Below are 17,637 nucleotides of genomic sequence, written 5' to 3'. Positions count from 1 at the left end.
ACCCCATAACCCTCTTTGTCCTAAACCCAAAAAAGTCTTCCCTTGCATTGTACTTTATTTGGCCGCCCTCTTCTCTTGTTATCCCTTCAGGGTAAACGAAACTGCCTACCTCTTCGCTTGTGTCGGCTGCATAAAAAAAATATCTGCTTGTAATATTTATTCAACGACAGTGTTAACGCATTAAATAACGTTTCAACAACTTTGAATTTTTAAAAATATTTTGCTGTCACTTGCCACTGCTACTTGCAAAGGAAAATATACTTGAAAACATTTTAGAAATGATTGTTATAAGAAGGAAACATGAAAGACCAAAAGTGGGTGCTACCTTACCGATGATTACTTCTTCACTCAATTAAGAACTCGATTGTTCTTGTTCTTGCATTTCAGTCCAGCACTTCTTGCATAAATCTGATCGCTGCACACGACACCAATCAAAAACAAAGCTCTACCGCCACGAACCTCGCGCTCCGAGCCAAGCGCCAAGCTCCCTTCTAGCGTCGTGAGCAGGAGGCAAGTTTTCCCAGAGGGTGAACGAGAGGGGAATCCCCGTTTACGATAAAAATAAATTATTCTATTCCCAGTGAAAGTAAAACTACTTTGTAAATATAAAGCGTAACTATCATTTTAATTTACGTAATTTGGTATGAAGACTTACTTTACAAATATAAGTTCTTTGGACTTTCTGTTTACGCTACGGTGTTGGGTGAATCGACAAGACCATCAGCACTCTGAGCAGAAAACGAAGTCAGAACTACAGTACTCCGTAATTTTCAATTTCACTTACACTTGTCGATGAAAGGAAGGAAAACCTAAGTTTCGTACAAAATATGGAGAATGTACAATGAAATAGAAGTCTCTCTGCACGAACACAGGCTAATGTTTATAAAAAATGCCGGTACACCACAAATTTCCAACCCTGGCGGAAATGCAGTGTTGCTGATATGCTGTTCGTCCTAGTGGGTAACACCGGGAGGCCGGCCTCAGGAGCGCGTTATAAGCATACGTACAGTACTCGTAAGATTAGGCTTCCCGCATATACCACCGTAGGACGGAATGTGAAGAGAAGAGGCCCCAGCAAATGTGCCTCACTCCGTGGAAAGTTCGTATACTGACTGGACAGGGTTAGAATCTTTTTGTAATTATCATAAATGAAAATTCCAAACTTTTCCATTGCATTGCATGTGTTTTGACGAAATAAGTAAATACACATTTAAAAGAGTAATGGCGTGGGTAGGCCCGGCCTCCTGGCCTCATAGGACGCTTCGCCACTGGTTTAGATAATATCATTTCTCGCACTCTTACTTTTCCACAGAGCATAAATGTAAATAAAGAAAATATGTTACATGAAATCACAATAACTGACTATCCAAATGTACTAATCGTTATTCTTTACATAGTAAATTTTCACTTTAGCAACTTGTCTACATTTCCAAATGCCATAAATGTTGGTGACACAAGTACACGTTTTTATATAGTTCGCTAACTACATCCCAATAATCAAAAGATCTTCCTGTTTTTGACAGAAATAATCGACAAAGGGAAAATATAATACCCATTACTAAGTACAAAGGTACAAAATTATCCACAATGTATTTGTGAAATAGACTAATAGAATTGAACAAATTTAGTATTTTCCGACTGTTCCTGATCCCGAAAAGGCGGGAAATCATTTGCCGAAGTCGGGATCGGGACGGGAATACCAGTGCCGACTTATAGGGATCCCTCACACCCCTAATATAACTAATGTTGAAGTGTTGTGGTCGTGGATAAGATGAAAGGAAAATCGGATGAAAAGGAAATTTTTGCAGCCGGGAAAGGGAAGTTGTGGTTTTAGATTGTGGCAACGCTGTGGTGAATGCTTAGCAGCCGACAAAATGTACTGTATGCATGCCGCCGCTGTTGAAGTATTTCTTCTATAGGAATAAGATTGTGCCCTTACATACACAACCACCAATTGATTTATTTTTTACAGTGTTGTTACGAGTCCTTACGAAAAGTGCCACCTATTTTTTATGTGGGGTCACCAAAAAGACTCCATAATCACGTCACAAAAACAACCAACCAGCGCATGCTCACTATCTTTTGTTTTCAATCCTTTAACGGGAACACAGTAACAGAGTAATGAAAAACATTACTTCTTTATTGAACAAGGGACCGAATTGTACGACTTCGGCAGCTGGAAATTTAGGATGTGAATTGAATAACGTGAAGCAAGTAATTTAATGTGATTAGTGATTTTTATTATTTTAAATTGAAGCAGAAAATGTGTCTTTGTGTTCCACCTGTAGTAAATTGTGTAATTTCATTACTATGATGACTGCCAATCTAGGTAAGAATCGTACAGATGTGTTTGGGTGTATCGCTAACAAAGAGTTTTGTATTAATTAACCTAATAGAAACATCAAAGACTAATATTTTTCATGAGATGTCAGTTGTCATCGGTGAAATGCTTCATTTGAAAAATTTCTTTTTAATTTTGAAGCATTTCTGTGTTACGCTAATTTTTAAATTGTTTTTTTCAACATAAATAACTTTTTCGAAATCCAAACAGTGCTCATTACTTTAAGGAAGCTTCAAATTTCGTGTGACAATGATTGCCAAAATTCGACGATAATTAGTCTTCCTGCTAGAGGAATTTGAAAAAAAAATAATCATAAAACAAACGGAACCGTTGCCCATTTTTCTCATATTGGTACTTGTTTACTATCCTTCGGACACATTTATTTATTTTTACAGAACTAACTACTTACCGTAATAAGTTCCTGTAGCATTGTCGAACATCGGGAAGGTGTTTTGTGTGATGTGGGAATGTTTCATAGCTGAAATTCATGTTGTTCGTTGAAAAATAATTCTCCGACGGAGAATAGCTAGCCCCACGGACCATTGGCGCGTGGATAGGTTAGGAAACATAGTTAAAATTTGGTGTCATGTTAATATCAGGATCTAGAAATTGGAAATAATTGTGATCCATTGGCGCTAGCCCCACGAACCATTGGTGCGTGGTTAGGTTAGTTCTGTTAGGTTAGGAAACAGTTAATTTGGTGTTGTGTTAGTATCAGGATCTAGAAATTGGAAATAATTGCGAACCATTGGCGCTAGCCCCACGAACCATTGGGGCGTGGTTAGGTTAGTTCGTCTCAGGCAAGCGAAAAGGCCTATCAGAAAGACATACTGGTAATGTGAAAAATTGAAATTAATTTCATCAAAACAACGTTCATACACCTTCAGGAATGTTCCGTGAAGCAGATACGTAAGTTCGAATGTCAAAAATTGACTAAACGAAAAAATTAGAGGTGTCCGAAGGATAGTAAATTTTTACCGCTACAGAAAATTATTTCCGTAAGTACTTTCTCCTGTAAATTTGAAGAAATCCGTTTCCCTTATACTATAATGTTACCTTTTTTTCTTCTTTTTCACATTGGTACTTACGTATTCTGCATTCCTAAGGATTGTTGAAGGTGCCATTTCGTTTTTTTCACGCAAATAATCTCAATTTTCGATATGTCGAGTAATTCTTGTTTGTTCGTTTTCGCTGCGTTACACGCAATATGGCAGAGAAATCTTGACTAGCGTTGTTGATGATCAGTGGTTATGCAGTGTTGCAACCTTCTTCATCTAGAAATACTTACTTTCGTGTTACTGATTTTGTATTTTTTTCTAGGTTCGAAAACCCCATGAACCATGCACGGATAGCCCCACGAACACTTAAAACTGTATAGTAATTATTTATTACTAGTACAACATAAATGAGAAGATTACTTTTTCAAAAGGTCTTTCATACTTTTTTGGACTAACTTCTTCCCTCTCTTCGATGCTGCGATGTAACGCCAATGTTGTAGGAAGAGTAGATCAACAGGGTTGCTACGTGACTGGAAAACCTGGAAAACAGGGAAAAGTCAGGGAATTTGGTTGGTCAGGGAATTTTGCATATTTTCTGGAATTTACGCGCATTTTGGAGTTGCAGGAGAACCAGTTACAAAATGAACGAACGGTTCATTTCCACTTCCGAATTCGGTTCTTGTGATTCCAGTCCCCCCAAAAGATTCAGTTCAGAAACTTGTTCCTCTCGTCATTATGACTTCTAGTTTGTTACGTACAAAATTATGGTTCTTTCGCATTTCAATTCTATATTTATTCACTCTCGGATCTTGGATCCGATCATTTTGCGACTCGTTCTTGTGAACCTGTTCAAGACCGGAATTTGGAGAGGCGTGAGATTTTTCCTTAGAGAACAAGCTACTTAAGACGAAACCTACGCACCAGCCATCCTCAGAATTTCTTGCGCAAAAAATGTTGCTTTAGCTTTGTGTGTGGTGTGGAAATTTTCTTTCTTCAAAAACACACCCGTTCGGAACCCGTTCTCTTTTGATACGTGAAGCGGAGCAGGTTGGTGTTCGGACAGTTCATTGGTTTTGGATCTGCAATAAAGCTTGAAGAGCAAAATATCACGTAACTGGCTGTGGTTGACGTCACACTGGATGGGTGCGGACGCCGAGTAAAAACAAAGGGACAGACTACCAGTGGCGCAGGAACGTTTTTCATTTGGGGGGGTACAAAATTCAGCCTCCCATTATATATATATATCTCACACATACTACTTCACAGGTACCTATATCTAGCAGGCACTTATCTAGAAATACATTTCGGGAGTCCAACCAAGTGTCGCAATAATAATAATAATAAAATTATAAATAATAATTAGGATAATTGTATGTATTTATCTCAATTAAAGTATTAATTAAATATGTAAATTAAATAATTGAATATTATTGAATAACAAAAAAGGAGTTAGATCCAATTAACGAAAAGAAAAGTTCCTGATTAATATTTTATGAACATTATCATTAGCAGTATGCATAAACCTTTGGAACCCTTCAAAGCCGTATGAGCCAAATTCCTTGCCTTCCAGTAAGTTCAGCAGAAATAACCATCGATTATATAACAAATGCTAACAATATTTTGATTATTTACTTTTACTACTTGGTAAGTCTTTCGGGGAGAGGGATCAGGACCCCCTAAATACGTCCTTGATACTTAGGTATAATGTGAAATATTCTATTTTACAACAACATACACGAATGTCCTGTTATTTAATGCGAAATTTGCATAAATATTTTTTCTTTGTTTTTCTTAGATTTTTTTTTTTAAAAAAACAGATTTTAAAACCAGATAACATTTCTGAAACATATAAAGCTCTGGACCTCATTCTGGCCTAATTTGGATTTAACGGAACAAAAAATTAGGAGTTCGAAATGTGAAAATTGTGAACAAAGATACGTCTATTCATTTTAATGCATGTTGAGATTAAAGGGGGTGAGGAGGATCTTGAGCCACCCCACAGGAATAATCATCTCCCACCCACTGGATATAGAAACCACATTATTGAATATATCATACTTATAGAGTTCCACTTCAGTTCAGTTCATTCTAATTTTAAAGTCCCATAGCTACGCATAAAAATATCTTTCAACAATTTATGGCAGATGTGTATCACATCCAATGCCTCTTAGAAACCATGTATTTGGTATTTTCTCAGATATCTATATAGGGCGTTGTATTAAAAAAGGAAAAACAATTGAGCTGCGATGGTTCCCGACTCGAAATATGTCTAACTTTGAAATATATGTGAAACATTTGACAAAACATTTATTTGTTACATAATTAGCTGTAACTAATGACACTCTTCAAGCACTGAAAGTATTAATACTAGTCACTACATATACAAAACCGAAATCCTTCAGATCTCAGAGAAAGTAAGGAAAGCCATACGCTCAATTTTTTTAATTTTTTTTTTTATATATAATCTTTGGTGGTCAATGTGAAGAGCCGGCCAAGCTTTCTTTTCGTATGTAGTAGTATTGAATGCAGATATTCTACATGCGTGTGTTTTAGGGTGACATGTCAATTTCTCATTGCTGTGAAAAGGTAAACTTTAATGTAAGCAAAAGCATGTGCGCGTCTCAAAGATTTTCGCATCTGCAAAGAAAATCCAAAACAGATTCCCACCTCGCCGTTCTCCGTGGCGGAGGGGTTAGAATACCGTGCTATGACGCAGAAGTCCCGGGTTCAAATCCGGGCCTGGGCATGGGTGTTACTTGTGAGTGTCCATCAATTTCATCATACCATCACTCATCCTCATCTTCGCGATTAGCCAAAAGCGAAGTAAAATAAACCAAATAAATCATTCAAACATACCCATCTCACTGAAAGACCTTGTGAATCCAATCAAAAATCTACCAATAGAACCTGCAGTGAGTCTCATTTATCTCGTGCATTCATCTGACTAATGTAATTTTCTTACAGTTTGACTTTAGGGTTTAACTTAAAATAGCGTTGTGTTTGTGTTGTATTCGATATCAAAATTAGATTTTAAGCAATTAATGTCCAATTATAAGTATACCTAATACAAAGGTAAAAATAATTCTCCCTCTAATAAAATAGCAATTGCACCCTGTTAAAATGTCTAGAAAAAAAAAATCATCTAGGAATGATATCGCGATGGGATGAGTCGAGAATTGTCACAGCGTCATCTTGTCTCCTGTGTGTTGAGACCCTTTTCGTTTTTGTTTGGGCTTATTTTTGTTTCGGTTTCCACTCTGAAGTTTTTAAAACTTAATCTAGATTCACTTGATGCTCAGGAAGGCTAATCGGGGCTCTATTTTCAAAAAAATATCTTAATATATAGGTTTAAGAATAGTTTTCCGAACACCCTCTTACCAAGTTATGAAAAATATGGGTGAGGTACAGGAGTACATTGTTCAAGTTGGTCTGTCGTATCTCGTCTCGTTCGTGTAAGTACTTCATTTCGGAAAATTCCATTATAAATATGCAAACGAAAATGGGGTCAGTCATATACTCTTCCGATGAAGATTTGTATCTTATCTTCGAATCGACTTGACCACTTCTTTAGAAAAGTGTACCGCCCCCCTTCTGCAATTTAGCATTCGTCTGCAGCGTGATTTTCTGAGAGCAAATCTGATTCCATCGTTTCACACACATTTTAAACAATTTTCATCTCCTTAAAGAGGTTTCCAAGAACACAGGTCAATGAACTAACTGGTAGCAAGAGCAATGTAGTAGAATAAGTTTATAATGGTTTGAATTCTGTGGTAAGGAAGATAATGCTTCTAAGTTATAAACAATATACATTTTTTTATTGGGTGAACTGAATATGTTCTTTTAACAGTAGCACCTTGCGTCTGCTGTCAAATTGCCAAAGGAGAGGTACAGGGGTACAACTCGATTTACAGATTTAGGGGGTACAGTACCCCCCATCAAAAATTTGGGGAGGTACAATGTACCCCTGTACCCCCCCCCCCCCCCCCCCGTTCCTGCGCCACTGCTCACTACTTCGTTCCCCCTGTGAACCCGTTCTGTGAATTTGAGTCCTTCGTTTGCGACCCGTTGAGAAGCAACCTGATCAACTAGTTCATTTGCTCGTTGTCGTAGTTTTTACATTGCAGAGATGTGTTACTCCCGAGAAATTAGTGATTTTATGAGTGACGTCATTATGCGAATATGCATGTGTTTTGTGCATGTAGAACGAATTTATTTTTTAAAAATTGGTGCGAAATAGAGGAATTAATCGCACGCTGGTCACACATCGTTGTTAGGTTAGGAATGTTGGTTTTATGCCGATAGTAATTTTACGTATTGTTTGCGTGTAGAATGAAATTATGCTGAAAAGTGGTGAAAATGAGCCCAAGTTCCTTTTGTTATATTACGATTTCATCATGCTACAAATGCAACTTTTACATGGTTCGATTTTGATTTATGTCTGTTAACACATACTGCAGAGTTTTAGCGATTACTTAAGATTTTGTGAATATATGCTTTTGTGGTTAGGTTAGGAATTTCAGGTTTGGTTGTCTTAGAATTAAAATAAAGACCCTGAATGCACTCTACTAAGGTTCTGATTTATTTCTACATTCATTCCCACTAGTTTACGATACTTACTGTAGCTTGTCAACCGGAGAATACCTTGTCCGTGGGAAGCGTATATGATTGAGTAAGGTCATTTTGAAGTTTTTTTTTCAACATAAATAACTTTTTTGAATCCAAATAGTGCTCATGATTTTAAGGAAGGTTCAAATTTCGTGTCACAATGTTTGCCAAAATTCTATGATAATTAGTCTTCCTGCTAGGAAAATTTGAAAAAAAAAATCATAAAACATTCGGAACTGTTACCTTTTAAAAGACAGATTTCGATGTTTTCCGTAATATAAAATTGGTTCCAGCATGTGGAAAACTCAAATAATGGAGATATTTGATTCCAAAGTATGGCCCGCGTATATATTTTTTTTTAGGTGTATGGTTGGTCACCGCCCCCATTCAAGTTCTGAATTTCCGTAATATGTAGTCTATTATTTTCAATAAATTAAAAAATATAATCATTAAACTTATTGCATTCAAATGACGTGGAACCCGACGCCTCAAGACTGTCTTTGCCTTCCCTAACAATACGCTGCACAGTTCGCGTACTCACTCCAAAAGCTTCCAACACACTCTGTTGCACTTTGTGCACACTTACCAAGGGACCACTGTTTTCTGCTTCCTTTTGATAATATCCATGAACCCTACTGATTATTTTCCTGCCTTGGCTATAAACTACCCTCTTTCCTGTTCACCATCGTACGATACTTACTGCCAGGGCGCCGACTTGTGAAAATTATTAGGGGGGCTCTGATCACTGAAATAAATTAATCAATGACTCACTCTCTCCCTTTTTTAAGTTTTTCCCTCAGTGTTCGGAATCTCATAAAAGCCCATGAATTCCTCAAAAATATCAAAATTTTTATTCACAGTTCGAATGCAGAATATTGATTGTCAACGGATGGATATGTCACAAGTTTCGTCAACCATAATAGCAAAATATTCTCGACTTTTAATATCTGCTACCAAGGAGCGCAAAACAGATCTTCCTAATATATCAATGATCTCGTTCTGAATGTCATGTAGCCCGAACGTCCCATCCACTACCCTAGTTCATGCACATCGTCTTTTGAAACTTTTTTTTAGTAAAAATTTTAACAACACTCATAATTATATACTTAGTATATAGTAATAAGTCAAGTGTTTTGTTTTCTCTGGTCACAGCCCGCCCTAAGTTGATGGTTTAGCGGTCTCAGCCCTCCAAAGGTGATGGTCTAGTCTAGAACATTTGAAATGTGTATTTAAAGTTAAGTTCATGTGGCACAATTCAGAGTAAACTTGACAAGAGAAGCAAAATAATACATTAGAACTCTTAAGCAAAATTATTTGGGGGGCTCTGCCCCCCCCCCCCCATCGTTAACATTGGCGGGTCTCGAGCCCCCAAAGCCCCATGGAGTCGGCGCCTATGCTTACTGCGTTAATAAGCACAAAGCTCCCTATGGAACAACGAGAGTACAAATAAACATCACATCACATGCCACATACACGTTTATCGAAGAAACAATGCAGTTAAGTAACACACGACGTGACAACAATTACTCCGACGTATGTTATTCCTACATCCCGCTCATAACAAACAGGAATCAACACTGGGGCAAAATATCATCAGCAACGCGGTGAATTGGCAACACAGCAACGTGCAGAACGAAGTTAGCACTGCAGTTTCCTCCCGCAACTGCGTAACTCTCGGCTCCACCGCTAGGTGGTCTGTTCTCTGGTTGGTCAGCGGCACGTTCCCCGCTCCCCACTTCCCCTGCCAGCTTCTAGAGCGGACGACGTAAGAACTGAAAAGAGCTATAGTAAACAAACAGGGGATGCGTTATGAAGCGCTATGTTTTCCAACCACTCCCTCGATTACCCCGGAGCCTCGGTTCATCGGGACTCGGTTAATTGTGACTCTACTGTAGTTAAATTTGTCATCTTGAAAATTGTCATGTTCGTGAAGAACAATGGTGTGGTTGGCAACACTGACCGGGGGTTACATCATCGAACGCACGCAACATTTGATTCACATAGTGGAAGGACATAGAGGCAACTGATTTCGTGCATTGGAGAGACATTAATTTAAAAAATACATGATTTACCGGCGAAATTAATTAAATGATGGGAAAAAAAACACTTCCACGACTTTTCAAAAGTGTTTGGAAAGTCAGTTCACGTTTTGGGGATACTTAAATTTTACCGTGTTTTTTCCCATCGCTTAATTTATTTTGCCGGTAAATCATGTATTTTTTGAAGATTAATGTCTCTCCAATGCACGAAAGCTGTTGCCTCTATGTCCTTCTACTACGTGAACCAAATGTTGCGTGCATTAGATGATGTAACCCCCGGTCAGTGTTTCCAAACACACCGTTGTTTTGCAAGAATATGACAATTTTAACTATGTTTGCCTAACCTAACCTTGCCATGCATGGTTCGTGGGGCTATTTATGAATGGTTTGTGGGGCTACGTGCATGGTTCGTGGGTTTTTCAAACCTGGAAGAAAATACAAAATCAGTAACACGAAAGTAGGTATTTTTCAGTTAAGAAGTTTGGAAACACATCACACCCACTGATAATAGACAACGCTAGTCCAGATTTGGCCGCCATATTGTGTGTAACACAACCGAAAAACCAACAAACAATAAATACTCGATATGTGGAAAATTGAAATTATTGTCTTGAAAAAAATGAAATCCCACCTTCAACAATCCTTAGCAATGCAGAATACGTAACTACCAATGTGAAAAACAATAAAATAAAGGAATTTCAGACGTTTGGCAGATACTAAAATTTTAATGGGACTTAATTTCAATTCTAAGAGAACCAAATCTGGCCTGCCTAACCTAACTACGAAAGCATATATTGAACAAAGTCTTAAGTAATCGCAAACACTCCGCAGTATGTGTTTACAGAAGTAAATCGAAATTGAACCATGTTAAAATTGCATTTGTAACATGATGAAATCGCAATAAAACAAAAGAAACTTTTCCCGAAAAATGGATTGAACAATAGAAATCGTCCAAAATGAAGAGTAAAAAGAATATGTCTTGCCTTCTTTTTCCCCGAGAAAAGGCATAAGAGCTTAATACATGATACCAGATGTTTTGTACACCCAATGGCAAAAGAAATAGCAGGTGAATTGTCCATCAGTATTTTCGTTTAGTTTTTTTTTGGTAACGGTTACGATTATTTTATGATTTTTTTTTTTAAATTCTCTTAGCACAGATTAATTATCTTAGAATTTTGGAAATCATTGACACACAAAATTTGAACCTTCCTTAAAGTAATGAGCACTGTTTGGATTTGAAAAAAAATGGTTATGTTGAGAAAAGAAACAACTTAAAAATTACCTTCTGCAAGCTTTCCATGGGCAAGGTATTCTCCATTGACAAGCGACAGTAAGTATCGTAGAAGAGTGGGAATGAATGTAGAAGGAAATTGGAACCTTAGTAGAATGCGTTTAGGGACTTGATTTTAATGCTAAGAGAACCAAACCTGACCTGCCTAACCTAACCACGAGGCCAACTTGGGCCAATTTCCATACCTTAAATCTACACAGGACAGACAGTGACGTGCGGTGACGTCGACCCTTGGGATAGCAGTCAGTGGCGTGCTCAAAGGGGTGGGATTGGTTTGGGTCACCCCCCCCCCTCTTAGGGCCCAGTATTCCTAAAAAAAAAAAGAATGTCAATAAGAGGAAAAAATTGCAAAATGATGAATGAGTACTAAAAAATAGTACACGTAAACCCCACCCACATTCGAAAATAAAAGACGATTTGATTTCACCACTAAGCCAGAGATCCTGGGTTCGAATCTCGGCTTGGCCATGGGTTTTCTTTGTGTGTGTCCCTTCATCAATTGTATCATATCATCTTCGCGATTAGCCAAAAGGGGGGGGGGGAGGTGAAGTAAAATAAACCAAATCAAGCAATCAATCAATGATTTGATTTCATTTTTGTTACTTAGCGTCGCTTTTTTGTTACTTTTGGTTAATTGCGAAAATGATACGATAAAATTAATGAAGGGACAAACACAAAGAACACCCATGCCCGGGGCAGGGTTTGAACCCGGAACTCCTGGTGTCGTAGCACGCTGTGATAACCACTCCCCCATGGGTGGTTGATTTGGTGTTTTAAGTACACTTTATGCACAGAAACAAAACAGGTAACAAAACACACTTTTTTCTAGTTTCTTCAATAATATTCATTTGGCTTTTTGAGTTCTGAGATAACTAACTAACTAACTCTCTAGCCTTCTTAAACCCGAAGGTTCATGGCTGCAGCAACACAGGCCTTCCATCTGTCCCTATCTTGTGCAAGATCTATATACTCTTTTCCATCCCTACCGATTTCCTTTAGGTCCATCTCAACGTTGTCCCTCCATCTTCGTCTTGGCCTTCCTACTGGTCTCTTACCATCAGGTTTCCCAACAAGAATCCTGTAAACTCCTCTTTCCTCTCCCATTCGTGCCACATGGCCTGCCCACCTAAGTCTTCTTGATTTAATTATTCTAATAATGTCTGGACATGAATGCAAATTATGTAGTTCTAAATTATGTAACCTTCTCCACTCACCTGTCTCCTCATCCCTTTTAGGTCCAAATATTTTCCTAAGGATCCTATTTTCAAATACTCTCAATTTATGTTCCTCTTTCAATGTTAGGGACCAAGTTTCACACCCATATAATACTACAGGCAAAATTACGGTTTTGTATATTTTAACTTTTAGTTTCTTAGATATTAAACGAGAAGACAAAAGTTTATGAAGAGAGAAGTAACCTGCATTTCCTAAATTAAGCCTACTTTTTATTTCCTCTTTAATATAATTTTCATTTGTTAATATTACTCCTAAGTATTTGAATTTGGAAACTGGTTCAAACGAGTTGTTATCAATAATTAGATTTTGATTATTACCTAACACTTGGTTTCGGCCTGTAAGCATATATTTAGTTTTCTCTTTGTTAACTTCCAAACCTATCTCTTTAGCAGTTTTGAAAAATATTTTAGCATTATTCTTAATTGTATTCACATCATCCCCCAGTAAGTCTACATCATCTGCATATGCTAACAACTGAGTCACACCATTTAATTTTAGTCCTTCTTTAGTTTCGTTTACCTTCCTAACAGCATATTCTAAGGCAAAATTAAAGAGCAATGGAGATAATGCATCTCCTTGTTTTAACCCATCATGAATTGTAAATTTGTCAGACATATTAATACCCACACGAATTTTACTTTCTGTTTCACTGGTGCATATTTTTATCATACTAACAAGCTTCTTAGGTATTCCAAACTCTACTAATATATTATATAATTTATCTCTTTTGACCGAATCATATGCTATTTTGAAATCAACGAATAGCTGATGGACATTTTGATTATATTCCCACTTTTTTTCAAGTGTCTGTCTGATGTGAAAAATTTGATCTGTAGTTGATCTGTTGCGTTTAAATCCACATTGATAATCACCTATAATTTCATTAGCATATGCGGTTAGTCTTGTTAAAAGAATGTTGAAAGAGTAGAGAAATTCCACGGTAATTATTGCAGTTCATTTTATCACCTTTTTTAAACACAGGAACAATTATGGATTCTTTCCACTGTTGAGGGATTTCTTCTTTATTCCATATTAAACAAATTAATTTATGAATTTGACATATTAATGAATTTCCACCATATTTAATTAACTCAGCTGGTATTAAATCAATGCCAGGTGCTTTGTTATTCTTTAGCCTTTTAATAGCATCTTTAACTTCAGTCAAGTTAGGTTCTGGCACTAAAGGTTCTGCTGTGTGGACTTCATTTACTTCTGATTTATCTCCTACATGGACATTTAAAAGGTCATTAAAGTAGTTCTTCCATCTATTTAGAATATCGCTTGGGTCAGCTAGAAAATCACCGTCTTTATCTTTTATCAAGTTTACTTTAGGATGCGACCCCTTTCTAAACTCATTTACACCTTTATATAAATCTCTGATATTTTTATTTTTGCTGTTTGTTTCAATTTCGTTAATTTTGCTTTTCAAGTAATCTCTTTTTTTTACTTCTAAATGTGCGGTTAACTTCTCGCTTTATTCTATTATAATTGTTTAGATTTGTATCATCAGAGTTATTTAACCACCTAAGTCTAGCCTGATTTCTTATTTCTATTAGATTATGACATTCATTATCAAACCATGGCTTACTTTTTCTCGGTTTATGGTATCCTATACTTTCTTTAGCTGCTGATTCTATTGCATTACGTATGTGCTCCCAATTCTTATTTACGTCTGTTTCATTTATAATTTCATCATCATTTAAATCCTGCAAAACATCAAATCTATTTGACAGTTTAATTTGGTAATCTTTCTTAATTCTTTCATCAGTAAACTTTCCTGTATCAAATTTTATAACTTTTAGATTTTGTTGCTTATGATTTATCACTCAGAGTCTTTCTCTTAATTTAGCAATTACTAAATAATGGTCACTGGCACAGTCAGCACCTCTATGTGTACGAACGTCAATTATACTAGTATGCCTTCTCTTATCAATGAGAATATGATCTATCTGATTATGAGTTTTACCATCTGGAGAAGACCAGGTATATTTATGGATATCTTTATGTTTAAAAGTGGTACTTTTCACAATTAAATTCTTTGAGGTTGCAAAAGTAATCAATCTTATACCATTATCATTACTTATTTCATGAAGACTTTCTTTACCAATCGTGGGTTTAAATGTCTCTTCTTTGCCAATCTGTGCATTACAGTCACCTAACAGAATTTTCATATCATACTGAGAAAATTTATCAAAGACCTGTTCTAACTCTGTATAAAAATCATCTTTAGTATTATCATCTTTATCTTCCGTTGGTGCATGTATGTTTATTAAAATAATTTTACACCACCTACCCTGTAAAACTGCATATGATATCCTATCATTAATAAATTCTACTATTTTAAGAGCCGAGATAATTCTATTATTTATGAAAAAGCCTGTTCCAAAATTATGATTTTCAGTACCACCATAGAAAAAAGTATAATTTTTAGTTTTACAATTCCCTTCTCCTGGCCACCTAACTTCCTGGACAGCTACTACATCTAATTTATACTTAAGTATCTCATTAACTGTATACTGAAATGCCCCAGGCCGGTAAAGGCTCAGAACATTCCAGGTGCCTAATTTAATATCCTTATTCCTAACGTACATCTTATCCTTAGTCCAGGGACCTCCCAAAGTAGTCCCCACCCGGAGATCCGAACGGGGGACTATTTTACCTTGGGAACATCCATGGCCTTATATTGCTGATTCTTGACATGGCTTTTTACAGTGCAGAGTTGTCAGCTCTACGCCTAACCCCCCATATGAATGGAGGAACTATTACAGAAGACAAACACAAACACATTAGAGAGCACAACTACTACACAAGACATACACAAACACATCACAACTATAACACAATATAAACACAAACACACCACAACTACTACACAAGACAAACACAAACAAATTACTACTACGCAAAACAAACATACTAGACAGCTCAACTACTACACAAACATACTAGACAGCACAACTACTACACAAACATACTAGACAGCACAACTACTACACAAACATACTAGACAGCACAACTGCAACTAAATTCTTTTAGTTTTATTCTTTCTAAATTTTTTTTTTTCAAAATTTCAAAATATTTCAAAATTTTTCAAATTATCATACCACCAGGGACTACAGAATGGTAGTTCTGAGATGCATTTTTCATTCCAAATTATTTCATTATTCACTGCAGAGTACAACACAAAGGACAATAATGCACACTCATCACGATTTTGAATCCTGGCCTGGATTGTTCATATGAGGTCCCTTCATCATATCATCACCCTCATCCTCATTTTCGCGATAATCAAATGTGGCAGAAAAGCGAAGTAAAATAAACCAAACCAACAACAATATGAACACGCGTTCTCTTGCTCAAATAAATACATCCGTATTTATGACTGTTAGGCCAACAGTAGTATATTTAAATAAAACACTACTAAAACGAGAGTGAGAGAGAGCCCGAGCACATATTTGTAATTTAATCATTATATATTCCATACTTAAAAAGAAAAAAGCATAAAATTATTGTCTGCACATAACACGTTCCCATTTCATAAATAATAAAACTACGTCCCATATTATACATACATATTGTAAAACGTGTAAAAGGTTGTGTAAATACAGAGCACATAAGTACTGCGGAAAATTTTAACCTGAGTTCTTTAGAGGATTAACAAAAAAATCTATGAGAAACCAATCCCCTATCTGTCCTATAGGAGATAGACTAGGGGACCTGAAAGCCCGGGCTTTCAACCATTGCAGGGGGGGGGGGCAAAGGGACAAGAGCGGCCGATTCTACCTGGAAACTGGTCAGGCGGAGGGAGAGCAAGCTAGGGTATCCAGCCAGCTTTAACCCCAGATCGGACTGATCGACGAGAAGCGGGTGGAAAAGAAAGTGTTGCATATGAACTGCGGCTTTAACAAGACAATAAATATTGTGATTTGAATATAATTCAAAATGTGAGATTGATTGATCTATCTCTGGTAGACTAGCTCCTCCTCAGTGCACGTCACTGAGGACAAATATATACTAAGCTAAGAGAAAATTAAAATAGTGATGGACAATTTGCGTACTATTATATTTGCCATTGGTTGCATTATTAGTGAATAATAGATGGCACTCATTCGTGACTAAATGAGAAAAATATCATAAGGGCTTCGTGGAGAATCTTTTTGACTTAACCCTTGGAAAACTGGGAACGTTGAAGCTAAAGTGTAGTTGTTTCGATGACCTTACCCTTTCGTTTTATATGAAGAGTTTTAGTAGCAATTATAATTAGCTAATGATAAATTTGTTTCTTAAGCACAAGAGATTTGACATCATTTAGCATCCATAGTTTCCACATAGCAATTTTGCTTTGTGGTCTACATATTGCTTTGGAACAATGGCTGCCAAACACTTTTGTCGTCCTTCTTTTCTTGATTGGACAGAAGGCTCAGATCTTGTGTTTTCTTGTTCCCTGGGTCTCTCTTTCATCTTTAGGCATATTCACATGTAATATTTCCACAATGTACCAACATAGACAAGTTGCTCATTTCAAGACAGGGCCCAAGTTCCTTTTGTTTTGTTGCGATTTCATCATGCTACAAATGCAATTTTTACATGGTTCGATTTCGATTTACGTCTGTTAACACATACTGCAGAGTTTTAGCGATTACGTACGATTTTGTTCAATATATGCTTTTGTGGTTAGGTTAGGCAGGTCAAGTTTGGTTCTCTTAGCATTAAAATAAAGTCCCTAATTGCATTCCAGTAAGGTTCCGATTTACTTCTACATTCATTCCCACTAGTCTTAAGGTACTGTTGCTTGTCATAAATAAAACTCGTTTTTGAAGGTTATATTTTTCACAGATCTTGCGTATTGTTATAAATTCTTATGGGTCATATTAACAAGGTCCTCAACCTGACATTTTTTGATTCATTTGAAATTTGGCATAGTGAAAGGGCTATCTGAGGTAGAAAAATATACAAAGTTGCAGATCCATATCTTTTGTATTTCCAAAACTACAAGGGTGCAAAATGTGCAATTTTGACCATTTTTTTTCGACATCATGTTAATTTATCATGGCAAGTATGGAGGGCACTTGTGGAAGTGATTCTGATGGTGGAAAGGTCTTGAAGTAGTACTCTTTCACAGGAGAT

The 17,637-nt window shown here is 36.7% G+C and overlaps 1 protein-coding gene across 3 annotated transcripts in view; it reads left to right on the top strand.

Moving 5' to 3' along the window:
- Positions 1-17,637, top strand: part of Nprl3 (GATOR complex protein Nprl3) — a 39,212-nt gene that overhangs the window by 6,803 nt on the left and 14,772 nt on the right. Inside the window, exon 1 of one of the 3 annotated variants that reach the window (XM_083111188.1) lies at positions 2,101-2,224. The exons of 1 other annotated variant lie outside the window; for it this stretch is intronic. The gene's annotated coding sequence lies outside the window, so the exon portion shown is untranslated. Of the gene's footprint in view, positions 1-2,100; positions 2,330-17,637 lie in introns of those variants that run through there. One more of the 3 variants, XM_083111186.1, reaches the window with a different exon arrangement.

The sequence above is a fragment of the Lepisma saccharinum genome, chromosome 25 (genome assembly GCF_977018435.1).
Source record: "Lepisma saccharinum chromosome 25, izLepSacc3.1, whole genome shotgun sequence".
In the NCBI taxonomy this organism is placed as follows: domain Eukaryota; kingdom Metazoa; phylum Arthropoda; class Insecta; order Zygentoma; family Lepismatidae; genus Lepisma; species Lepisma saccharinum.
Note: the sequence above shows the minus strand (reverse complement) of the source record. Positions and strands in the feature narration are given on the sequence as shown.